At 37.2% G+C, this 27662-nt stretch overlaps 2 long non-coding RNA genes and 1 pseudogene across 3 annotated transcripts; 1 reads left to right on the top strand and 2 right to left on the bottom strand.

The window, feature by feature from the left end:
* Positions 1–3859: 3859 nt before the first annotated feature.
* Positions 3860–5203, bottom strand: LOC113334453. Of its 2 annotated transcripts, none has more exons than XR_003352809.1 (4): positions 5096–5203; positions 4901–5000; positions 4501–4545; positions 3860–3957 (listed from the first exon to the last, which is right to left on the bottom strand). It is a non-coding gene; the product is annotated as an uncharacterized LOC113334453 (long non-coding RNA). The 2 variants fall into 2 exon arrangements; XR_003352808.1 differs by having other exon boundaries at positions 4901–5003.
* A 10440-nt stretch (positions 5204–15643) lies between these two features.
* Positions 15644–19713, top strand: LOC113334843. Its single transcript, XR_003352989.1, has 3 exons — positions 15644–15909; positions 16608–17052; positions 17573–19713. It is a non-coding gene; the product is annotated as an uncharacterized LOC113334843 (long non-coding RNA).
* A 5207-nt stretch (positions 19714–24920) lies between these two features.
* LOC113335080 lies at positions 24921–25020 on the bottom strand (annotated as a pseudogene).
* Positions 25021–27662: the final 2642 nt, after the last annotated feature.

Here is a 27662-nt window from a genome sequence, read left to right on the forward strand (position 1 = left end):
AGACAATCAGACTCAATCTAGAGAAAATTATATCGAGGAGTTAATATCTCTCTCACTTGATTTGATCTTTACTCAAGCAAATAGAAATCTGCGAGCCTTTATCAAATACAAGGATAATAACTTGGATGGTTCCAAAGACCAATATCCAAGTGTCAATCAATTTAAATCAACAACCAAAGGTTGGATATTTTAATTGATTGATCTTAACGCACAACCTGTGATATTTCAATTAGAGCTGGCAAACGGGGGGGACGGGTCTGGCTTGTGACCAACCCGCGGGTTACGGGTTAATACAAGCCTGAGCTCGCGGGTTGAAATTCTTCACGGGTGGTCATTTATCCCACCCGTGCCCGTCCCGGGTAAAGCTCGCGGGTTCACGGGTGCTCACGGGTTACCTGGTTTTTATTGAGTCAACTCGCCAGAAATCGATTTCTGGGCTATTTCCTTCCACATTCAGGGCATCTAAAGTTCCTTTCCTACAAGCTACAACCTAAGTATCTAACATTCATCCAATTCATTTGGTATATTAATTCAAAAACTCAAAATTGCAAAACTAAACAAATTAGTCTTCTTAAAGAAACACAGACACAGATACTATCATAGTATCATACATTCATACTAAACTTACTAGTCATTAGTAGTTTACTTTAGTACTTAAGTACTTTAGTTACAGTTACACAGCACTTCATCAGTTCATGATAATTGATAAATAATGAAAATAAACTTCCGAGACTGTAGATACCATTGTTTCTAATTTGTATCACCAAGTGCGACAATTTCACAATATTATTAACCACTTCCTGCACAAAATATATATTGTGTGGTTAATCAAAAAAAGTGTTAACTATCAAAAAAACATCTCCAATCTCTTTTCTATGCGATATTTGGAGATACTGGTAAGTGATAAAACATTCTCATATTCCATGTTTATCTTTGAGTTGCTCCAACTATTCAATATGAATCTGTAATTTCAAGAAAAAATAAACCAAACAAAAAAAAGATTCAAGTCAAAAACATGGAATTTGCATAATCACCCCGCTTTATATTGAAGAAGTACGCATACTAACTAGACGCATAAGAACTTACTTCCTCCACATCCTCCACTGCCCCATCCTCCACTGCGTCAGGTTCAAATCCTAATATATCTTCTTCAACGATCACATTGTCCTCATCCATATCTTCTTTTCCTATATGGATCATAATAGAACAACCAATGTTATAGATAAGATTTAGACACTCAACTAAATAAAATATTATTGATTTACTTACCAATTCCATATTCCCAATCACGAGTTGTTATTAACGCCTCAGCATTTTCAGGTAATAAGGAACTGCGAAATCGATCAATCACCCTTCCTCCAATGCTAAATGCAGACTCCGATGCGACGGTTGAAATAGGAATTGACAAAATATCCCCTGCCATTCTTGAAAGTACTGGATATTGTTGTTCATGGTTCTTCCAGTAGTTTAGGATGTCTAGTGAATTTAGACAACCTCTGTATGTCTCGCCAAGATATTCATCTAACTCTGACAAGTCAGTTAATACATTACCACCACGTTCTTGTGTTGCAACATATTCCTGTTGACAAGACACTAGATATCAAGACACAGAATCCCAAACAATCCAACAACCAATTCTTGGGTACATTCCTCATTCTATCATAAGTAATTACAATGACAAATAAACGATATATGGCATGCTCAGAGTTTACATTGACATATTAAATCTGGGTTCAAAGTTATCATCTTGTATTAAACATATATGGCATCATTGAAAGATCAAACCACATAAATACTTAACATAGATTCCAATTGTGAATTATCAAGAGAAACTAACAAAGTTATCATCTTTCTATCGTAGGAATTACAAAGTTATCATCTTGTATTAAAAAAAAAGAACATGTTTTGCAGACTTATACCAATCATGAAGAACTCAAATGAATTAAACTGAACATAAAAGTTGAAATTACCTGAAAAAATCACTCCCTTCTTGGGCAGCAAAATTCCCACCATTTTGAACACTCAAATTTTGAGCTGCACAACTGTTGGAAGCTCTTGAACTTGACAAGGTGTAATACTCATTAAAAAGTGCTTTTATATTACTATGTACTTTATTAACTTGACATTCTAATTCTCTCTCATCAGGATACAACTTGGAGTAAGTAAATTTCACAAAATTCATTTTCGATCTAGGATCTAACACAACTGCAATAGCCAGTATAGGACTCAACTCCTTCCAGTAACTATCAAATTTTGCTTGCATCTCTTTTACCATGTTCCTAATGAATTCAATATTACTTCTGCTCTCTTTCTTTAGTAACACCTGAACTTGACAAATTCTTTCAAAATACAGATTGGAAGTAGGATACTTACTACCAGAAAAAACCTTTGTGAGTTCATGAAACACCTTGAGAAACTTTGTGACTACTTCAATTTGTTCTCATTCTTCATTAGTTGGACAGTCTCCATAGTCTGAATCCACCAACTTCAAATGAGAGAAAACTGGCTTATACAAGATACAACTGTCTAACATAAGATAAGTTGAATTCCACCTGCATAAAACAAACATTCAGTGAGTATCTAAAAAAACATTAATACAAATTATACAATTCTCCAACTTTGTAATTTATAACAGAATAGAAGTGGAATCCCACCTTGTCTTTACGTCTTGCCGAATACCCTTTTTCAGACCAGACATTCCTAAAGTTTCAACAATGTCCAAGAACTTTTGTTTTCTTACTTGGGACTTTTTAAGGGACTTCACTGACGCTCGAATCTTAAGCACGGCTGGATCAATCTTCGTAAGTCCTTCTTTTACAATAAGAGCTAAGATATGAGCACAACAACGCACATGAAAGTATTTTCCATCGTTCAACAGGATCTTCTTTGCAACAAGTCTACTCTTCATAATTCCAGCACAAGCTCCGTTATTTGCAGCATTATCCAAGGTGATGTTGGATACCTTTTCTTCAATTCCCCAATCTTCTATCATTGCAAATAACTTAGAAGAAAGGTGTTCTCCTGTTTGAGGTAGTAGAAAGGGGAATAAGTTAACATGAAATTATATTTAAGATAATAAAGAAATAAAATTAAGTGATTTACCTGTATGAGGTGGTGGAAGGGGAGAGAAATTCAGAAGCTTCTTTTGCAATACCCAATCTTTATCAAGATAGTGCGCAGTTAAGCTTATATATCCAGTAGTTGTTACAGAAGTCCACATGTCTGATGTTAGACATATCCTACCTGTAAGGGTAAGTCATACACATTAGCTAGCACATCATATTAATCAATTACTCATACATAAAAGTATAAACAAGTCATATGGGTCATTAGGATTTGAAATTTTGAATCATACCTGGAGCAAGTTTCAATCTGTTGCGAATAACTTCTTTTTGTGCTTTATGTTTCTTTACCACATCGGCTTTCCCAGTATTCCTTGGTATTGGTTTAAAGTCATCATTTAAATAAGCACATATATCCCTAAACTCTTTCCACTCCACCAAAGCAAATGGAACATTTCTTGCAATGAGTAAAGCTGAGAACAAATCCCGTAATTTCATTTGATCAACCTTGCGTACACGGGTAGATAGCTGGCTATTTTGTGAAGCTAATATCATCTGCCCTACGTCCATAGACTGACGTTTAATGCACTTATGCCTTTTCATGGCTGAGGTTCCACCTCTTTGGCTTTCATATTTATATCCTACATTACAAGCCTTGCACACCCCCTTCGTTGTACCATCCTTATACTTAACGAGTTTAAAAAATTCCCAAACTTCGGATCTAAGTCTATTTTTCTTTCCACGTGCAACTTGTGCAGGTGCACAACCAACAGTTGGATCTTCATTCACAGAATCTAGCATCTCAACATCATCATCATCATCTTGACCGTCACCACTCATAACATCGTTGTAATGGTCTGGTTCTGGTAACTCTTGTTCTTGTACACTTGACATCCTGAAATGGATGGAGCCACAAAGAACAAGTCAAAGAGTCATTCAGAGAATCAGAAACGTGAAAAACTGGCAATGTAAAGAAAAGAAAAAAAAATCAACTGTCTATTGAAACCTAACCATATTTCAGAAATTCTAAATCTGTTGTAAGTATTTATACAATTCTTCTTCTAAGCATAATGCTCTGATGGTGGTGGTGCTATTTATGTTGCTGGCTGTGTTGGTGACTAAAAAGTATAGACTACCAATCTATTGAGAATTTGTCACTTGTATGAGTTTTTTGTGTAAAAGCTATCTTCATCAGGTGTATCATTGATTTCTAAGAGAAAGAGACATCACAGAACAAATTGACCTACCAGTCTCGTACCTAATAGTTCATCATATATAAACCTAATGTCAATGAAATTCAGACCTCAAATTCCACTACTGATATAGTCGAATATTCCAACCAAATCATACAGCTAAACACAACATTGAAGAATAACTTGAACTGAAAAAGATGCAGTAACTGATAGCAATAACAACACATGGAGGCAAAAGGACTCACTCTCTCCCCAGTACATTTAATCAAAGATGGTGCTTGATGTCCCCCCTGAGTTCCATGGAAAGGTTACATATGAGATTTTGTTCATCACTAAACAGTAATTAAGTTGCAGGACAGAGAGACAAGAGTATTCAGATAAATTGTGTGGGACAAATCGATAAACACAACCAAAATTACCAATTAAAGAATCTAAATATCCTATGTGCAAACTACAACAGAGATTACCAACAATAAAATTAGAATTGGGGAAAAAATGCTAGTATTTCATCTGCTGGTATGAGTATTCTCGGTAGACTGGATGAATAAAAAAAGTAAAGGGGTTAGATTTAAGAAATTAACAATTGATTACCAAAACCCATGTTTTATTTTGATGATATTTACGAGAAAAGAAAAGAAAACTTACTTTTGATTGTAACTGTAAGAAGATGAAATCCGAAATTCAAACACGAGATCTGAAGTTAACCTTTACAGTGAACCTTTAAATACATGAGATCGATCTTCTTCTGCTATTACACGAAAATTTCAGAGACAAAAAATGATATCTGGAAATAGTGAAGAGAAAAATCTTGGGTAAAACTTTGAAGTATGTTGTTGTTACCTGCTAGCCTTTAAACTTTGATCTTTAGATTTCAATTTGTTGTTCTGTGACTGTGATTCGTACCTGCCATCAGATTCAGAAGACTCAGCAGGGAAGAAGAAAAGAAGAGGAAGAATGAAGGCGGCAGTGGCTTAGGCTTAGGGAGTTAGGGTTTCTTTCTTCGTTTTTAACTTTTTATATGAGGGAAACAAGATATTGTGACACGTACGTAACAGGCTTACATTACTGTGACACGCGGCCTAGTGGTGGGGAATGAGCCGGGTTAACCCGCGGGTTTCACGGTACGGGCCGGGTTAACCCGTTTCTTCACAAGCCACTAATTATACAACCCGCGCCCGTCTTGTTTAGTTACGATCCGGGACGGGTGCGGGTTTTCACGGGACGGGACGGGCTAACCCGCGGGTTTTGGCTTGGTTTGCCAGCTCTAATTTCAATTATATAACAAAATATAATGCGGAATAGAAATAACACAGACACCAGAATTTTGTTAACGAGGAAACCGCATATACATAAAAACCTCGGGACCTAGTCTAGATTGAACACCACACTGTATTAAGCCACTACAGACACTAGCCTACTACAAACTAACTTCGGTATGGACTGCAGTTGAACCCTAATCAATATCACACTGATTAAAAGTACAGTTACGCTCCTTACGTCTCTGATCCCAACAGGATACTACACACTTGATTCCCTTAGCTGATCTCACACACAACCAAGAGTTGCTATGACCCAAAGTCAAAGACTTTAATAAACAAATCTGTATCACACAGAAAAGTCTATGATAGGTAAATATGTCTCCCACAGATATACCTAAGAGTTTTTGTTCCGTCTTTTGATAAATCAAGGTGAACAGGAACTAATTGATAATCCGTACTTATATTCCCGAAGAACAGCCTAGTATTATCAATCACCTCACAACAATATTAATCGTATGGTAGTGAAATAAGATGTTTCGGAATCACAAACGATGAGACGATGATGTTTGTGATTTCTTTTATCTTGCCCTATCGGAGATAAATCTCAAGCCAATTATTCAATTGAACTCGTACGATAGAAAATGGCAAGATCAGATCGCCCAACTACAAGAGAAGTAGTTTTGTCTGGCTTCACAATCCCAATGAAGTCTTTCAGTCGTTAACCTACAGAGTCTCGGGAAGAAACCTAAGGTTAAAGGAGAATAGACTCTAGAAAACTAACTAGTATCACACATGAGGTGTGGGGATTAGTTTTTCCAGTTTCTAGATGTCTCCTTTATATAGTTTTCAAATCAGGGTTTGCAATCTAAGTACCTTGGTAACAAAGCATTCAATATTCACGGTTAGATGAAAAACCTGATTTCTCCAAGCTAATATCTTTCAACCGTTAGATAGAAACTTAGATTGTCATACATAAATGAAATGTGTTTCATTTAGGTTTGAGTAACCGTACCTAAACGTGTACACTTGGTTGGTTCACAAGTAGTTAACCGAGGTTAGCCATATGAGTACTTTCATATCAACCATATTCATCTTCTTCACAACTAGTTCAAATGACTTCAAAAGAACTAGTTGAAGATTTGTTCAATTCCTTAGGTCTTTATTCATAGACACAATTGAAACAAAATCGGTTTGATTCACTTAAATCAATTCATGAACAATATAGCCATGGTTTGCAAATATTGCATTCCTTATTGATTTAAGTTCATGAACTTCCGATTTGAGAAATAACCAGCTTGGGTACGCGTATGGGTACGTGTACCTTAGCTACCGGATTTGAGTTTGGAAACTCCACAGAAATTTTCGGTTCGAAAAATTCCGTGAGTAAGCATACCTAAGGTGACTGGTTTTCCGGTTTGTAAACTACAAACTCCTGCAGAAATTTTCGGTTAGAAAACTTCCGCTAGTTCCTGTCTCCTTTACCAATGTCGCATGCACAAGTGTACACAATTGGTTTCCGTCACATGGGTTTATACACTAATGTGTGAACACACTATATGCTTATATCCATAGTTGGTTACATAAAATCAACTCTACATTTCAATCATTGAAACATTCTTCTATAATGTTATAACAGTCGTTATTCACAACTATCGTCATCAAAGCTATTTTCAAGATTGAAACGTCATCATGACTTTCGTCACGGATAAATATGAAAAGTGGTTAAAGCGAAAGCTTACCAACACGTATTTCGAGAAAAAGATAGGCGGGTAAACTCGGGTCGAAATAACAAATGTGGATGTATGAAAACTATCATACTTATACGACTTTGTCTCAAGAGTAGGAGATAGAGAGATAGACTTTTGAGTGATAGATAAGTTCAAGTCTCCACATACCTTTTAGTCGGATGAAGTTCCGCTGGTTCCTTGAGTAGTTCTTCGTCTTCGTAAGATGATCGCCATGGAGTCTGGAGCTCAATTACACTAAACTGTCCTAAACCGAGACTTAGCTATAAGTAGTCTTGAAATCAAGTAATATAGTTTTGACAACTAAACTTGAAAAACATGCTTGAGATAGCAACACATGCGAGTTCGACCGAGCAATGCTCGAACAAAATTAATTTCACTATTAGTAGAAAAACTGATATTCATAGTGTTGTTAGATACTACATTATGAAAGTTATTATACTTATGGAATTTTCATAAGGAATCACCCAGATTATTTCTCCCATAGGTTTTTTGGCTTTCTGCTAAGTTTAAATCCCATTGCAGCCAGATTATTTCTCCCATAGGTTTTTTGGCTTTTTACTTCTTTTATTGCAAGGTTAAGCAATTTTTGAAGATCAGAAATCTGTTTCATTATAGAATAACAATTCAGAGCAATGTGATTCATTTTTCCACCGTGTGAAAAAATTCGTGGACTAGAAACCTTTGTTGGTACGTTGTCTATATTAATAACTTCTTTAGATGCTGACCGTTTACGTAAACGTTTCTTACCGAACATTTTTTTGGAAGTAATTTTCTCAGTGCTAGGTAATGCCATAGGGACAATAACATCAGGCAATGAGGTAATTTTACTTTTTAACACAGATTTTTCCTCTTTCAAAGAGATATATTGTTCCTGAGCTAGTAGAAGATCTGTATCTAGTTTATCTTTTTCAACACGAAGGAAGTCCAATTTTGATGAGTGAGTCTTGAGTAATCGTCCTTCTCTTATTTCACTTTCTCTAACATTATCTTCAAGCATACTAATCTTTTTATGCTGAATAGTAGTTTCTTGAACAATTTTTTGGATATCGTTAGAAAAGTTTTTAATATAATCAGAGTTCACGTTCCCTATCAAGGATCTTGTCCAGCTCATCAAACCACCGAGCACACTTTTTTTCACTAATTTTAGAGGCTTGAAAATCAATAATCTCAGTAGATTTTTTTAAACTTATGATAAGCTCCAACTAAAATTCTGATATTGAACCATTAGTAATTTTAGGAAACATATTATAAGAGATTGACAACATGAGTTCCTTTCCTCTGGATTCGGAACAATCAACTAAGATGTTATCCTTTGAGGTAAGTCCCTAACACCTGGTATAATCAAAATCTTTAGTGGACGTAATCTTTGTGCGAATATACGGGTTACTTCAAACGTATCAAACATAGACTTATGAGGTCTTAACGTGTTTTCCTGCTCTGATACCAATTGAAAACGCGGGGGTACCAAAATACACCACCAACTTTTTCTTAGGCAACCTATATGGAAAAACTCAAATTCAATCCCAAGAGTTCAATTTAATGAATCTTAATCAAGAAAGAATATCCAGAGTTATATCTCTTTCTCTCACAATCAGAACGTTTACATAGTCGAGTCTGAGAACCTGATTTACGTGTGAGAGTAATTGGGTGATTCCAAAGATCAATTTTCCAAGTAATCAATCAAGTCGTACCCGACAAACAAGGATGGATGTATCTACTTTGATTGATTAACGCACAACATATGATATTTCAATTATAAAGATAAACAATATAATGCGGAAAAGAAATAACATAGATACCATAAGTTTTGTTAACGAGGAAACCGCAAATGCAGAAAAACCCCTGGACCTATTTCAGATTGAACACCAAACTGTATTAAGACGTTACAGACACTAGCCTACTACCAATTAACTTCGGACTAGAATGAAGCTGAGACTGAATTAAACCCTCCCAGCCATTCAGTTACAGTCGCGTTCCTTACGGCTCTTGAACCCATAAGGACTCCGCGCAATTGATTCCCTAGCTGATGTCACACCAACTAAGAGTTGCTTCAACTTAATTGAAGACTTTAAACCAATCTTCCTCCCACTGAAAATCCTATATATGATTTTCTTTGCGATCAAAAAGTTTGATCAAGGTGATGGAAATGGATAGCAATATACAAACTCTAGCTAACTTCAAAATCCGAACTTATGCAACCCGAGGTGCAGCCTAGATTATTACTCACCTCAAAAGTATAAACATTGTGGAATCAACAAAGTCTAAGATGAAGACAACTTTAATGATTTCTATCTATCTTGCTCAAGTGGGAAGCTCAAAAATTGAACAAGATCAGGATACTCGAGCTATCAAGATAAACAATAGTTGGACATGGATTTACGAATCTCTATGAAGTCTTTGTAGTCGTTAAACCCTAAAAGGGTTTTATGAAGAGGACGACTATAGTTACAATTAGGACACACCAAGCAAAGTAGTGTCGGGATTCAAATATCCTAGTTGCTTTAAATTCCTCTTTTATAGACATTCAAAGCAAAGGTCGCTTTAGGTTTAAGCTTAGATATCTTTGGAACCAAGCAAACAATATCCACCGTTAGATGAATATTTGAATCTTATTTACATAATCAAGATATACACTCTGGATAGGATGAACTATAACCGAACCGTGTATAAGACCACACTCATGAATGGTTAGCCGAAGCTATCCAACTGAACTATAAGCTTGAGCATTTTCATAAACACTTAAGACTTAACTCGAAACACAATCAAGTGATCAAATATGTAAATGGTGTTTTTAGAGATTATTCAGATGAAAATTATCCAGAAGAAATAATTTATGTGCATAAGAATTTAATCGACATGGTAAGTAGGTGTACAAAGTACAAACACTTAACCTGTTCGTGAACAGTTAGGTCACGGTACGTGTACCGGTATGTAAACCTTAAGACATAACCGAGTTCCGGAGTCCACGTTACTTTTTCGGTATGCGTACTGGTATGGATACCATTTAAGCATACCCGAGTTCCGGAGTCCACAATACTTTTGTGGTATACGTACTGGTATGGATACCATTTTAACATAGCCAGGTTACAGAGTCAACATAACTTTTCTGGTACGTGTACCGCTATAAATACCAAACCGGTTTCGTAACTCACGGTTCTTTTCCAGTACGTGCACTGGTTTGCGTACCTATCTGGATTCACGAGTTCCCATACTTTTAAAGGTGAACATACAAATATGCGTACCAAAAATCTGTCGATCGACATATATCTACTCCATCCCGTGTACTGAGTACATTCATTAAGGCTTCGGACTTATAACAGTTTTCTTAGTTTATAAGACTGGTATGTATGGTGTCTTATATCCGAATCTACAGTAGTTCTATATTTCTCTAAATTGACCCGAAACATTCCCGAATAACATCTGAAAACACCGGGGGTACCAAAATACACCACCAACTTTTTCTTGGGCAATCTGTATGGAAAAAATCAACACAAATCCGAGAGTAAAAACTAAATCAAGGAAAGTGCCTACAGTTATCTCTCTATCTCTCTCTTGTTGTTAGAACGTTTACAGAATTGAATCCGTGAACCTAATTACAAAGAGAGTTATCGGGTACCAGTCAGAGGTCAGGTTTTGAAGCCTATCATCTTTCTCTGAGGAATATCCTTCAAATACGGTTTCTAAGATATCCCAAGCATCTTTAGACTTAGTGCACGAACATGGTTCTGAAGATTTGGGCTTATAGCGTGTATAATAACGTTTAACCCGTTAGAATTACGCTTTGCAGCACTAATATCTGTTGAACTATATTCAATCAACGGCTTCACAACAGTAGTTCCGTGTACAACAATTGTTGGTGCATTATATCCAATAACTACAATTTTTCATGTCTCAAAGTCACAGGCTTGTAGACACGAATACATATCGATTTTCCACCATAAGTAATATGAGCCATCAAATGCTGGCGGTACTTTTATAGATATTGCACTCATGTAATCAGAATATTTCAAACACAAACTTATCAGGTCTTAATATTTCTTCCTGCTCTGATACCAACTGAAAACGCTAGGGGTACCAAAATACACCACCAACTTTTTCTTAGGCAATCTGTATGGAAAAACTCACTCCGAGAGTAAAAACTCAATCAAGGAAAGTACATAGAGTTATATGTCTCTCTCTTGTTGTTAGAATATTTACAGAATTGAATCTGTGAAACTAACTACAACGAAAGTTCTCGGACGGTACCAAAGACCAATGTCCAAAGATCAATCAAGTCTTATCCAACTAACAAGGTTGAACCTAGCTACTGTGATTGGTCAACATACTTTACAGAATTGAACCTGTGATATTTAAATTATAAAGATAAACAATATAATGCGGAAAAAGAAATAATACATACACAAGAAGTTTTGTTAACGAGGAAACCACAAATGCAGAAAAACCCCGGGACCTAGTCCAGATTGAAAACCAAACTGTATTAAGCCGCTACAGACACTAGCCTACTACCAATTAACTTCGGTATGGAATGTAGTAGAGCCCGAATTCAGCCTCCCAATGATTCAGGTACAGTCGCGCTCCTTACGCCTCTTGAATCCCAGCAGGACTCTGCGCAATTCATTCCCTTAAACCGTATCACACCAACTAAGAGTTTCTTCAGCTCAATTGAAGACTTTAAACCAAATCTTCCTCCCACAGATTAAGCTTATATATTGATTTCCTTATTTACGATCTAAACGGATGATCATATCAAACGATAGATCCAGGTGATGGAAATTGATAGCAACTTAGACAAATGCTTGGATATCCTCAAAATTCGGACTTATGCAACCCGAAGTGCAGCCTAGATTATTATTCTCCTCACAAGTATAAGACTTGCGGAATCAACAAAGTACGAGACGAAGAAACTTTTTTGATTACTATCTATCTTGATTAATGGAGCAAGGTTCTACAAACAATCAAGATCAGGATACTCAAGTTATCATGATAAAATATAAGTGGACCTGGCTTCACGACTCCAGATACAACTAGACATACCAAAAAGTAGTGTCAGGATTCAAAGATCCCAGTTGCCAGGAGTTCCCCTTATATAGGTTTAAGCTAAGATATCTTTGGAACCAAGCAATCAATATTCACTGTTAGATGAAAGCTTTAAATCTTATTCACATATACAAGATATACACTATGGTTAGGTAAACCGTAACCGAACCGTGTATAAAGGCTATGTTCAATATGGTTAGCCAAAACTAGCCTATTTGAACTTAAAAGCTTAACACTCATTTTCATGTTCACAAGACATTAATATTGAGTCACAATTATGCGATCAACGAAATTACTTTAAGGAAATAATTTAATCGCAATTGAATCACAATCGACATAATTTGTAAATATACAAAGTACAAGTACTTGAAATGTTCGTGAATCGGCTGAGTCATAATATATGGACCGGTTTGCAAACTTACATGCAATGACCGAGTTCCGGAGTCAACAAAACTACTCAGTTCATAAACCGGTTTGCGCACTTATGCAATTACCGAGTTCCGGACTCTTGCAGAACTTTTCAATTCACGTACCGGTTTGTAAACTTTGAACTAATTCAAAGTTTCGGAGTCTACAGAACTTTTTAGTTCACGTGCCGGTTTGCAAACTTTGGACCTTTGTCGATTCCGGAGTTCAAAAAACGTTCAGTTTACATAACGGTTTGGGTAATAAACTGGTTCTAGAAAATATAACTATTTTGGCTCGCATACCGGTTTGATTAGTTTAATCCGGTTCCCTTACCACAGTTCCACAGGGGTTTGTATACGAATATACATATATATCTGGATCACGAAACAAACCGATTTTCCCATGATGTACGTACGAGTATGCATATCACATAAATCTGAAAGTCGATATATAGCTACTCCACTACGTGTACGAATACATGTAATATGTCTTTAGACAAATTTCGAATATAATAGTTCTATATTTCTCTAAATCGATTCGAAACATTCCTGAATAACATCAATGACACATATCATTGTTCCAGGCTATTTTTGAATGATAAAATTGAATCATGATTTGGTTCCGAACAATAAATTGTTCTCCAACGAATTTGATCAAGTATGAATATATTTTCATTAAGCTTAGTCATTATATTTCGAGAAATTCGTAAAGTAAATAATTAGTTCTAGACTCAAAATTCTTGTTTATGCAAGCTATTCTAATTAGCTATGCGACAATCATCTCAAGATAGAAAAGTGAATATAACTTGAGAAATAGGTGGTACAGTCTTCACTTACCTTTTGTTGATGAAGTTCTCCAAAATCTTCGGTTGATCTTCGCCTTAAAACGGTAGAACGCAAATGGTGACTGGTTCGTTTCTCAATTCCACAAGGCGAGTCTTTGTACTTTAAGACTTCATTCTTCTCACTGCGCTTGGTGACAAATAATCATGTATGTCGCATAGGATTTACACCTGGTTGGTTAACACTACCATACTGCAATTACTTGTATATTTATCAAAGAACCAAGTTCTACCTGGATTGTGTAGTCCAAATATGCTCTTTGTTGACATTTAAACAATAAGAAGCATGGTTCGATCTAATCGTGCTCTATTTCCTTGAGCAATTGTATAAGAAAATAATAATCATTAATATGCTCGCATGGTCTTTCCATTGAATCGTGTGTGTTCTCATGATCTTTTAGGATTTCATTATTCTCTGGAATCATTTAGCTTCGGAGCGTCCTCCAGTTTGATTCTTGTCACTTTAGCGATATCAGTGCACATTCTGGAAAATCGATAATTCTTTTTTCACTTCACAGTTACATTTTTGGAGCACAAGAGTCAATTTAAGACAAAAAGTGAACACACCACGAAAATTCATGTCATTCCCTTGGAAAATCATTTTCTATATCTCCCCCTACCGATGGATAAGCAAGAACTTTTTCTCAATGGAGTTGAGCAGTACACAAGAATAATCATGAGGATCATGTATCACAATCATCTTATCTAAGATACAATCTTATAAAGAACATACAAGATTTGATTCACTCTTAGAAGAAAGAATCAATTTCCGCAAGGATTTATACCATGAATGGTTACCAAAAACGTATAAAAATCTTTTCTTGATATATAAGAAGATGCACACACACACACACACACACGCACACACACACGCACATACACACACACACACACACATATTTATATATAAATATATAACCCATTAAGAATCGTGCATCATATGTTCACATATAGACCAAGAAGGTTGAACATTCAAGCAATAACGGTGTTCAATAATAGACTTATACTATGAATCATGATCAAAAGAGATTTAATGATCAAAGTTGTCTTAGAAGTGTTTGAGAGTGTTTTTATAATGCCAAACATATTATAGAAATAGTTCGAATGCATCTGAAAAATATTTGACATGGATGGTATGCATACCGAGAATGTGTACCAACCCTATTCGTGAACTAGTTTTGTCATGGTAAGTGTACCCTTAAGAAAAAAACAGTTCATGAACTTTTGGTATGCGTACTGGTACGTGTACCTTTCGGAGTTCACGAGTCAACATAACTTTTTGGTATCCATACCTGATATGTGTACCAAAAGTCGTTGCGGAACTATAGCTACGCCGGTACGTGTACTGTGGCTCCGGAACTATAAAAGTTACGCTAGTACATATACTGGTACATGTGTTGTCCCTATATCCAGATTTTAGTAGTTCTATTTTCTCTTTTAATCAATTCGAAACATTCCCAAATGACATCAATGATGAATACCATCCCTCGGGTTATTTTCAAATGATTAACTTGACTCAAAACTTAGTTCATAAACAATAAATTGTTCTTCACTAAAATTTTCAAGAATATGAACAACCATTGCTTGAAGTATATTTCGATAGTTTAAGCAAGATCAGTTTGAACTCAAAATTTCTTCTTTGAAATTCACCAAAAACAACAAGTCATTGCCACTGTTTGTTTCTTCAAACCTGAACATTTAAGAATCTTAAACACAAATCAAGTTAACAAGATACATGGATCATTATCCGGATTGGTTTGTCTATATTAAGTACTTCACTTATGATTCATTATCTCTTAGCTAATAGTGAATGATGTACCCGCAATCAGTATGATTATAATGTCTTGAGAGTTCTACCGAGAACTTAAGTTTAAATATCAACATCTTCCCCTTTTAATGGCCACAACAGAAACTCCAAATCGCTAACCATTTTTGGTACCCGCACGTATTTTTCGTGTACCGCCCAATGTTTCGTACACCACACGTATTTTTCGTCCAATCCATTTTTTTTGAGTATCCGTCGTTGGATTGTGTCCATCTTGAACCAAAACCGTGCAGTACAACTAATCTCTTAAAATTACAAATTTCACATCGACATTTCTCTTCTGACTTTTCTTCCATCATCTTCTCCTCTTTTTTTCCTCATCGATCTTCCCCGACTCATCTTTCTTCTCCTAACAACAAATTAGTTATTCAACTAGAATTTTATTTGATTTCAATTCTTCCCCAAATCAAGTTTCGATGGATTTCATTTTCTCCCCCAAACTTATTCTGGGACAACACCAAATCAATTGATGATTTTCATATCCACCCAAATCCAGTTTCAATTTCACTTCACTAATTCGTCACCATTATATTCCGGTTAGTGTTCGATATTTAAAAAAGTTAAATTGGTTCATTTTTTTTACTCTTTTAGTGAGGACATGTTTTTCTATGTAGATAGAGTTGTTTCGTGATAATGTCACAAGGTTTTGTGCATAAAACATGTTTGATGAAATTCCTCTGAAAGTTTTCTTTATTTTCATGCCTATATTCGGTAATAGTTTTGTTAATTCATGCTAACTTTATTAGAAAGGATTCACACTTAATTATGTTCTCATTTTATTAGAAGGCTTGGCATTTATTTATTTATTTTCTCATAAATTGTAATCAATGACAGTGAGAGATGCATGATTTGCTGATAGTGCAGTTATTAAAACAAGAGACTTTGTAATTTTGTGTACAAAATTCGGGTGATTGAGATTGATACTTTACTTCCCATTTGTAATGGCGAACTTTAGCTTCAAGTGATGATGTTATTGAACGAATGAGATCATTCTTGGAGAATTTCTTCATTCTAAGAACAAACTCATATGGTTCAAAATTGAGATGGGTTGTTCAAGAACAATACAGTGGTTTGAATTAAGAGGTTATCTGTGTATTGAGAGGTTCTCTGTGTTGTTATACATGATAGAGATCCTGAATTGAGACAATGGTTTGAATTGAGAGATTCTGTATTGCCATTATTATTCTTAATATTTGCTTTTGCACTGATTTGGCGGTTTGTCCCTGTTGTATAGGGCGAATTCAGAACAACAGATATGGTTACATACCAAATTCGGTATGCGGCGAGATGACTGAAGAAGAGCGAGCTACTGAAAGAGAAGGTGTCGTTTTTGTAATATCAATTGTCGAGAAAGCATGACAGATGAAAAGAGATTTCTACAAATTTATCGAGGAAGCAAAATGTTGAATGCGAAGCAACAGATGTGGATACATATGGTTACATACCAAATTCGGTATGCGGCGAGATGACTGAAGAAGAGCGAGCTACTGAAAGAGAAGGTGTCGTTTTTGTAATATCAATTGTCGAGAAAGCATGACAGATGAAAAGAGATTTCTACAACTTTATCGAGGAAGCAAAATGTTGAATGCGAAGCAACAGATGTGGATACATTCCTAAGTATGTTTCACCGCCTGAAGCAACATGATGACCAAAGAACAACGATCTACTAAAAGAGAAAGGTATATATACGGAGAACTACACTTACACCATGTTTGTTTACTCCTGACTCATCTGAGTCGTCTGGATCTGAATCATCTGGATCTGAGTGAAATCACCTGACTCATCTGGATTGAAATCACCTGACTCATCTGGATCTGAGTCGATATGTTTGTTTTGAGTCAGATCTGACTCATTTGACTCGGAAATAAGTGAGTCAGTGGTTTGGTCCCATGAGTCAGGGGTATTTTGTTACCTGACTCAGATGAGTCCGAGTCAGGGATTATGTCTGAGTCAGAGGTCGAGTCAGATCTGACTCAAAATGGAAAACAAACGGTCTGACTGCTGACTCGGTCCGAGTCAGGGGTTGACTCAGATTCAGACGCCGAGTCAGCTGCAAACAAACAAGTTCTTAGTTAAGAGTAGGGTACTGTTAAGTGCATACTTTGCATATATTTAGTATCGAATCCATGCTAGTAATTGCTTAGTTTCTTACAAATTATTGTATATTACTCTTGTTTTCTTTTATTTATGTTTTGCTAGGTGAATCATCCAAAAGAAGTGAATTTGCACTTAATTGTCCAATAAAAGAAATTGGCTACAAACGGAGAATGACCAAAGACCAAGTGGAACTCGTTCAAACCTAGGAGTTCTTGCCATCACTTTAAAGAGGACGAAAATAAGAAGCCAATGACGAAAGAATGGGGTCTATCAGATATCATACGAAGAAGTTATGCGCGAAACAAGAATGATGCAGAAAATTACACTGTCAGTCTTCTAAGACTGACGGTTAAAGCAATTACTAAAGGCACCAGGGAATTCGATAAGGGGCTGCCACTTTCTTCCAACATAGTCGTCTTCCTCTTCTCACCGGTTCACGACAACTTTCTCCGGTTGAGTTGTGGGATGTTAAACTTGCAGGTATATGGGTTGGCAGCGATGGATAAAGTAGTCTGTGGTGTTGATGGATGCTGCCAATATGGTCACGATGGTGTTGCTATACATCATTGTCATGGGTTTTGAAGCTGGCAGTGTTGGTGATTGATCAGTAGGAGTTCAGGGATGGAGGACTAGCGGAGTTGGTGGTCTGTGGTTGTTTGGGTTGATACGAACTCGAGTTCGGATGGGAAGCTTTGGGTGTACGTAATTTCGGCTTGGATTCTGTGAGATAATGGGACCGAGGAAATGATGAGAGTAGCTGGCTGTGGTTCGTGGAGCAGAGCAGGGAAGAAGATCATGGTGGAGTGAGTAACAGCAGGAGATACTCAATTCTGTGTTGGCAGTTAAATGGTTGATCGAAGGAGCTCGAGATGGCAGAGAATATTGAAGAGAATGGGATGCTTCTAGTTAAACTCGAGTTGAACTGGGAACTGTGGTTGCTGGAGTTGTAAGAAATCCGGAGTTGGAGCTTGGGAGTAACGAGACTGAACGATGATCAACTGAGTTCGAGAATGGAGAGAACAGGGAAGTGTTGGATCGGTGATGGTGGAGCTGTAGGGAGAGATGCTGCTGCCATTATCGGCAATGAGGAAGATGAATTGGTTAAGATGGTGGAATTCGCTGTGTATTGATGGACCACTGATGGTTCGATGAACGAGCAGAGATGGAGGAGATGCCCGAGTTTTGACATGAAAGTATTTACTTTGTTATATGAGTTCATATGGAAGCTGGGAAGTAATGATGGGGGACGAAATTGTTGCAGCTGCCAGTAACAGGGACCGAGCAGTTCAGGGAATGGTCGTGCTGTACTAACCAATGATGCAGATAACTAATGGTGATGGCAGTGCTGAGTATGGCAGGAAACCAGTTTGCTGTAAAGATGGAGAAGGTCTGGCAGTGTTGATTATCGGTGAAGGGACAAAGATGAACGGAGGGCAATGGTTGATGGCAGTGATGGAGATGGATCGAGTTTCTCGTCTTGCTTCCATCACTGATGAGGAATGACGAGATAAAATAGGAGCTAGGAAATCACGAGGTCAAGGAAGCCAAATCCAGAAGAAATAAAATGTCACAGAGAGGGGAGTATCCGTGAGAGGAATGCCGGAAACACAAAATTCAGGGAGTTTAAAAACTCACGGCGACCAATCTGTCCGTGAGTGACGGAGAAAAGAATTGAAAATCGAGATGATTTTATTTCTCACGGAGGGATATATATCCGAGGAAATTACCGGAAAACTAAAAATCCCGCAACTATTATTTTTCACGGAGCATTGTGTATCCAAGGGAACATGGGAAGCAATTGAAATATGACTGTCAGTTTGGGTCGGCTGACAGTTGAATGATGTTAATGGGCTGGATTGTTACAGCAGGTGTGCATGGCCCAATTGTTTGATTTAATCTCTCACGACCAAGACATGGCAGTGACCGGATTATGGAATGTGGACTAGTTTTGGCAACCTACTTCTACTGAGATTTGGAGCAAAGGCACTCTACAATTTGAAGGCTATATAAGAAATACTTCTTAACCTAATTGAAAGAACCTAATCATATCTACATCTCATATTATACTTTGTTGTTCATTCATATTCTAGGGTTTACACCTTTAAGGGAAAATCGGGTAACAGTGTAATCATGAGCAACTAAATTCTTGTTGGGTAGGATGAATTCAAAGTTCCGGGTGTGAAGCTTAATTATTATACAAAAATTATTTGAAGTATTTATCATATTATCATTTGTCTTTTCTATACCTACGGTTTTTGATTGATTTCTAGATTATTCAAGTGTACAATTGGATTAATCTTTTGATCATTCTATTGCTAGTATTGAGTTAGGAGATAAGTAATCGTCGAATAATTCATACACAAGTAGAAATCGCGAGACCTTGCAGAAGGATTCTGTGGAGCAATTGCGAGTGAAGACAACATCAGCAAGTGAACCTTGAGCTAAGAGTTTAACTACTGGGATCAACCTAACTCACAAAGCCTAAGCATTCGATTGGATTACACCTTGAGTGAGCTACTACTTGGTGGTTCGGTTGAATAGAATCTGATATTGGAGAGCTTCCGTATTCGTGGTAAAAGGAGTTTTGGGGATAGCACTGAGCTAGCTGCTATTCTACGGTTGGTGAAGATTGGTTCTAATGAAGATAAATAAGTATACTAATCCAGTTATCGTTTGGTAACGGAGAATGATTCTTAATCATCTTTTCATATTATTATTTGTTATTCTTTTTGTTTCACTTTAAAACAATCCCCCTTTGTGTTTTATCTTGTTTAGCTAAGATAAATAACCTATCAATTACACAGCTCTCTGTGGGAACGATCCTTACTACCGCTATATTACCAGTTAATTAGTGGGAAATATCTTAATTAATTTGTTGTGGTTACGACACACATCAAGTACTAGGGTTCTTTCGGATATTCTCTGGAACGTGTACCAGAAATGTTATTTTTCAAGATGTCCTAAGATCATCTGATATTGTTGTATGATATATCATTGATAGGCAGGGAGAACTCTACAAATAGCATAAGAAGTGTTAATACCCGCATCGAGTCATTACAATTTGGACTCACACGTGACGTGGTACACCTTGAGTAGTATTGTTGATGGTGGTTTTTAGCTTAGGGCGAAAACCGTAAAAGTCTGTCTACCTGACCCGACATCAGAAGTAGTAAACCTTGATATATCTATATTTCGCAAGGAATTTGGAGAATATATCAGAATCTGATGAGCGCCTATGTCTCTCTTTACATTTATATTGAAACTCAATCTCCTAGATGAATTGTTCACTAGTATAGAGCCTAATGAGTATTTAAGCTCCTAGTTGCATTACTCACTAATGCCGGAGCCTTCCTAGTGTTTTCCTATGCTATGTTCTCAGATGAACTCTCAATATTGACATGATGTGACGATTAATGTTCACTCGTAATGGAGTAGCATAAATCTCCCGAAGTGTCAATATTGAGACCTGCATGAAAACACTCACATAGGCTACATCACCCTCTGACAAAGAGATCAGCGTGTTCACACACATTTTAATTGAAAGTTAGCGCAATCGAACGCGTTTAAATTCCCTAAGGAAATCTAGACTGTCCATATCAGTCTTAAAAAACGATCAAGGCCGCACGATTTGGCCACACAATTCAATAGGCCTAATCTACTCCTAGCGGAACTAGGCGATCACCATGATGACCACCGGCAGGCCCACTAATACCCTGGCTGGTCGGACTCCACCTAGCACACTATAACATCGTCGAACACCAACCCCAATGCGGATGATCGCGCTGTTGGTAAAACATTCTCAAACGAGCTAGACCGACCATGACGGTCTTAAAAGCATCACGACCGTCCAACTTAGCCAGCCAAGTTGGACGGCGTAGATCGTGTTTCGGACGATCAAAGAGGCGTCATTGTGTTCACCGGTAACTCACCTTCATCTTTAGCCGACCGAACCTCACACGACAATTCATAGGCGCATCGAAACGATTTCCCAAAGTAGAGTGATCACGCTGTTGAAAAATAGCTCAAACGAGTTAAGGTCGGCCAAAGCGATCTCAAAACATCACGACCGTCCAACTTAGCTAGATCTTCCCTCGAATGCTCAAAAGGGTACTAGCGTGATCACCAACGACCCAACTACATTATTGGTCGATCGACCTGCCCGCGACAAACCAGAAACGCGTTGAATCGCGCGCCCAAAGAAGGGTGATCGCGCAGCCCTTGAAACCCTAAATTCAATAAGCGCCATTATTGATAGACACATTTTTGTGTCCGATTTGTCTCGATTCTATATATTTTTAGGGCTCATTTTTGTACTTATTATGGTGTTTTATTTATTTGTAGGTATTTTTGGCCAATAAACATTTTTGGAAAAAAAATTGGCTCGAAAAGTTGTAGGAAAGCACCCGGAGGACATTTGCTATTCAGACTCTCACTTTGGATAAGGGGTAACCTAATTACTAAGGGGCATCCCATTTATAGGCAGTTGCTAATCGCACCCCTACCCTGGATAAGGGGAAACCATCTTCAACATTTCAAAAACCAGGTTTTGGCGGGAAAATAAGTGCAGTGAAGAACAGATTTTGGTAATCGTGATTTGGAGGAGTTTGAGGTCGATTAAACCTCTGATTTTCATAGGATAGACTCCTTATGCGTCTAGGAATCTAATATGGGTGTTTAAATCGATTAGACTGGGCTCAATTGACGGATTTTTATCACAACAGAAAATATGGAAAGTCGCGTGTGTGACCTTTTTAGGGAATTTTAGAGAGATTAAAGTGCTGTAAACTTTCCCAAAGATTTGTATCTATCTAAGGAAGAGTTTAAAATAAAAAGGAAAGCTCAGAAACATGTAGAAATGCTAAAACAAGAAATTGCCGCAACTTGGCCGTGAAGAGAAGGAAAGAGATTTTGGAAGATTTGGGAGAGATTTAATCGGCATTTTTGATATAAATAGATGTCTTGGGTCATATAGAAGAGGTGTCGAGAGTTTGGGAACCTAAGGAGATCCAGAGAAGAAGAAATCATAGCTTTACCAAACTCTATTTATGGTGCTGCTGCTGCTGAAGAGGAAGAACGCGAAGAACATTGACGCACGAGAAACAGTCGCAGAACAATGTCGTTGTTTAACAGCTGAAGAACATTAAGCCGTGCAGGACAGTCGTATTCCAGGGTCTGAAAATCAGCGACAATGCAACAGTACTTACAACAGTTTTCTGTAACAGTTCCATTGTAACAGCTGTTTTGCAACACCAATACACTGTTGCAAACAGTCTGTGTTATTACTTTTCACTCTTTTAATCATCTTTTGAGCAACAAAGACATATTTTGAGATCATGATTAATATGAGGAGCTAAACCCCATTGCTGAGGCGATAGAGGAAGCTATTTTTCCAACAAAAAGTGGTATATTCTATTTTATCTTTTTATTTGCAATAATTATATGATTATTTGCCTTGAACTATTATTGAATATGATTTTTATTTGAGTGATTGTGATCTATTTTGATGGAGTATGCTTAGTTTTAAGACTTTTGATGCTTCATACTTGGTATTTACAATTACTACTTTTGAAAATCTACTTGTTGCAGTATTTTAGAATCAAATTAAACGAGAAAATTGCATAAATATAATTATTGGTTTAATCGCTTTGAACTTGGAAAATAGTGGAATCTTAGCCTCATTGTTTCTTTTAATACTGATATCATCTTTGATTGAGTTTGATAAAAAAATTTAGTGAGTTTTCTATTTTAATATTAGAATTTAAATCTAATTAATATCCTTCACAAGTCTGAGAATCGAACCACTTTTACCACTATCTACAAATCACATCAATTTTTGGCGCCGCCGACGCGGACTTCCTTTTAGGGTTTTAGATTTATTTTATTTTTTTATTATTGTTGTCCTTTGTTATGTTTTTGGGTATTTATTTTGTGTCCACAGGTTCTGGATCATAAAGAAAATTGAGCCAAAGAGTTTGGCGATTTCATAAAGACTTGGAGCTAAAGATTAAAGAAAAAAGAACAGAAAAGAAGACAATTTTATTTTAGACAATTTTAGTTTAGGGTTTGTTTATTTTATTTAAAAAAAAAAAACTGTATTAGAGTTTATTATTTTTGTAATTTTTCTTTATTTTTTTGGATTTTTGGACTTTTGGACTTTGGGACATTATTTTTTTTATTACCCTACGGCAGGGTACTTTAAATATAAATTGTTTGCAGAGAAGGAGGACAATTACGATATTGTCTCTGCACCTTGGGTTCGTACACTAGACATTGGAGTCAGTGGCCCGATTCGAGTACAACCGATTCATCCCCCGTCTGGAACGGGAGGTAATATTCTAAACACTCGCGAATCCCCTGTCAGCGAGTTACTGGACTCCTTCGTATGCATATATGTTGAGGACTGAATACGGATATTTATTTTTCTAGTAAAGGGCAAGGCCTGGCCATACAAGATAAGGGTTCGGATTTCATCACCGTTCTCTTCTTGCCCGCTTTAGGAACACGTAACCTACGCGAACCTAAGCCTAAAATTTTGACTAGAACGAGACCAATAGGGTAACGAGCTTAACAGGAAAGTCATTCGAAAAATATTGGTTACTCTTTTAAGCATACTTCGAAGTTCTTGACGGTTTCTGTAAGTTGAATGCGTGACTGCGCCACCTTGTAATACCGGTGAGGCCTTGGGTAACAAAGCTCCACCGAGCTTCCCTCGCCTTTATTCAACTTACGTTAACTCGAATTGATTCCAGAGGGGTTTGCTTAAATTGTAACGAATTCCCGTTCGAAGGATTAGAAGCTGGTCTAGAAACAATCTAAGTGGAGATATCATGCTTTTTGTTTGCTAGAAATCAATATGTTTGATTTGGTTGAGTCAGCCTTGATCTGTGTTTGCTTACCCTTCCAATTTAGAAAATTCTATTGTATGCCTAAACGTAAAAGAGATGACTAAGTAGATTTGTTAAAGAGAAACCTAGTAGTTTGAAGCGTCTCGATTACCTTAATATAGAAAGTCCGACTTTTGAAGAGTCTGTTATTCAACGCCCTTTGACTGAGGAGAGAATCCCTGTTGATCCGATAGTGCCAGAAATGGCAACTTTGAAAGCTTTGTTGAATCCAACTAGGACTACCCGTCCTTCGTGTATTAAGTTAGCTGAAATGGAGGCACCCTATGAACTGAAACCTGGGACCTTACAGATGCTCCCAATCTTTTTAGGGAAAGAAAATGAAAACCCTTATTACCATGTTAGGGATTTTGAGGAAATTTGTAGTACTGTAAGAATTAGAGGCTTAGATGATGATGCTTTGAAACTTTGGTTATTCCCATTTTCCCCTAAAGATAAGGCCAAGTCGCGGCTGTATAGTTTGGACTCCGAGTCAATTGAGACATATGAACAACTTACATCTGCCTTTTTCAATAAGTTTTTCCCTAGGCACAAAACATCGTCTATTAGGACGCAAATATGCACATTTTCACAATAAGAGGGAGAATCTTTATATAGTTATTTGGAAAGGTTCAATGATTTATTATCCTAGTGTCCTCATCATGGTTTAGAAAAAGTTAGGCTAGTTCAGATCCTTTATGAGGGTTTAGATTATTCCACAACGACCATGGTTGAGTCTCTATGCACTGGTGGATTTGAAAACCAAACTGTTGATGCGGCGATGGAATTTTTTAATGAAATCGCCGAAAAAACCCAGCAATGGGAAAATAGTAGGGAACCCCAGAAAACAATTCTTTTAAGTAGAGGAAACGTTAATAGGGTAGAAGGAGGCTATGAATCAGATGCCAAAATTGCTGCTATAGCAAAAAGGTTAGAAGCCTTAGAAGTGGGCCAGACTAGTGGTAGAGTGGAGCCTTTTTGGGAAGGCCAAAATATTGAAGAGCAGGCCAATGCTCTTTATAATAATACTAGATTTGATAACCGTCAAAAGATTGACCCATATTCAGAAACCTATAATCCTGGTTGTAGAAACCATCTGAACCTTTCATGGTCTATGAGCCAAAGTCAAGGTCAATTTAGTAATTCTAATGCTCCCCCAGGTTTTGGCTATACTTAGAATCCTTCAGGACTAACTGAGTTTCAGAATCAGTCAGATAAGAAAATCCTAAGTTTAGAGGAATCTCTCGCTTTGTTAACTCAGCAAACTGCAAAATTCCAGTTATCCGTAGAACAAAGTCTACAAGCTAGTAACAGGATAGGACAAGAAAATAGTCAGGATATTTCCGAGTTAAAAACCCAGGTTGGTCTGATAAGTGATTCTTTGAGAGAAAAAGGTAAGTTTCCTAGTCAAAGACAACTCAACCCTAGAGGAGTTTATGAATTAGGTGCAAAACCATCGAATCAATTGAATGCTGTTAGAACCCTTAGAAGTGGTAGAGTTGTAGACAATAAGGTAACCATGCCCGATATTGAACATACTGTAGTTCACCCCTCAGGATCTCACCTCTCAGGACCAGTAGCTGAAGAGACTGATAAAATTTCCGATGATGTGAATTCGGTTCCTGAAAGGTCTGATTTTAGGCCTAGAGCCCCATTTCCCCAGCTATTAGTACCAACAAAGAAGGAATCGAACTTTAATGACATAGTGGAGGTTTTTAAGCAAGTTACCATAAACCTTCCCTTATTAGATGCAATTAGGCAATTCCTGCTTATGCCAAGTTCCTTAAGGATATGTGTACGCGAAAGCGAAAACTTAGCGTCCATAAGAAAGCCTTTTTAGCTAGTCACGTAAGTTCAATCATTCAGAACACCACAACTCCAAAGTACAAAGACCCAGGTTCTCCTACCATTTCTTGCACAATAGGTAACTTCCGGGTAGAAAAAGCTTTACTTGACTTAGGAGCCAGTGTGAACTTACTGCCATTCCATGTATACTTACAGATAGGACTTGGTGAAATGAAACCTACTCAGATAACACTACAGTTAGCTGATAGGTCTGTTAAAATCCCTCGAGGTGTTATCGAGGATGTTCTTATTGAGGTCGACAAGTTTATTTATCCAGTGGATTTCGTGGTCCTAGATACCCAACCTATCCCTGACCCAGAGAACCAGATACCTGTTATTTTAGGTCACCCATTTTTAGCTACGTCTAATGCGATCATTAACTGTCGAAATGGTGTGATGAGTTTATCTTTTGGTAATATGACTATGGAGATGAACATTTTTAATGTCAGTAAGCAACCTCATGAGCTAGATGACACATGTGTTGAGGAGGTGAACATGATAGGAGCCTTAGTTCAGGAGTCTTTACCAAACATCTTGTCTGAAAACCCATTAGAAAGTTGTCTATCCCATTTTGGTTTAGATTTTGACGACGATAGCACTATTGAACATGTGAATGCTATATTAGATTCTACCCCTGTGTTAGACACTGATAGATGGAAAGCTAGGTTCGAACCGTTACCAGTTTCTGAGACTACCCTAATTCCTTATTTAGAAGAGCCCCCAAAGTTGGACCTTAAACCACTACCCGATACTCTAAAGTATGTGTTTTTAGGCCCATCTGAGACTTTACCTGTGATTGTAGCTTCCAATTTGGATAGTCATCAGGAAAATAGGCTAGTAAATGTACTTCAAGACAATAAGGAAGCTTTAGGGTGGACTATAACAGACATTAAGGGTATAAGTCCTACTGTGTGTATGCATCAGATTCATTTAGAGGAAGACTCCAAACCTTCTAGGGAGATGCAACGTCGACTGAACCCTAACATGAAAGAGGTAGTTCGAAAATAAGTGCTTAAGTTGTTAGATGCGGGTATTATTTACCCAATTTCAGACAGTAAGTGGGTCAGCCCTGTTCAGGTTGTCCCCAAGAAATCAGGTATCAGTGTAGTCCAGAATGATAATAATGAATTAATCCCAACCCGAGTGACCACGGGATGGCATGTGTGTATTGACTATAGGAAACTGAACAAGGTCACAAGGAAGGATCACTTTCCCCTTCCTTTTATCGACCAAATGCTAGAGCGATTAGCTGGATATAGTCACTATTGCTTCTTAGATGGCTACTCCGGTTATAATCAGATCGTTATTTCCCCAGAAGACCAAGAGAAAACCACTTTTACTTGTCCCTTTGGTACTTTTGCATATAGACGCATGCCTTTCGGGCTATGTAATGCCCCAACAACTTTTCAGCGTTGTATGATGAGCATATTTTCTGATATGGTGGAACGGTTCTTAGAGGTCTTTAT

This window comes from Papaver somniferum, unplaced genomic scaffold (assembly GCF_003573695.1).
Source record: "Papaver somniferum cultivar HN1 unplaced genomic scaffold, ASM357369v1 unplaced-scaffold_137, whole genome shotgun sequence".
NCBI classification, from domain to species: domain Eukaryota; kingdom Viridiplantae; phylum Streptophyta; class Magnoliopsida; order Ranunculales; family Papaveraceae; genus Papaver; species Papaver somniferum.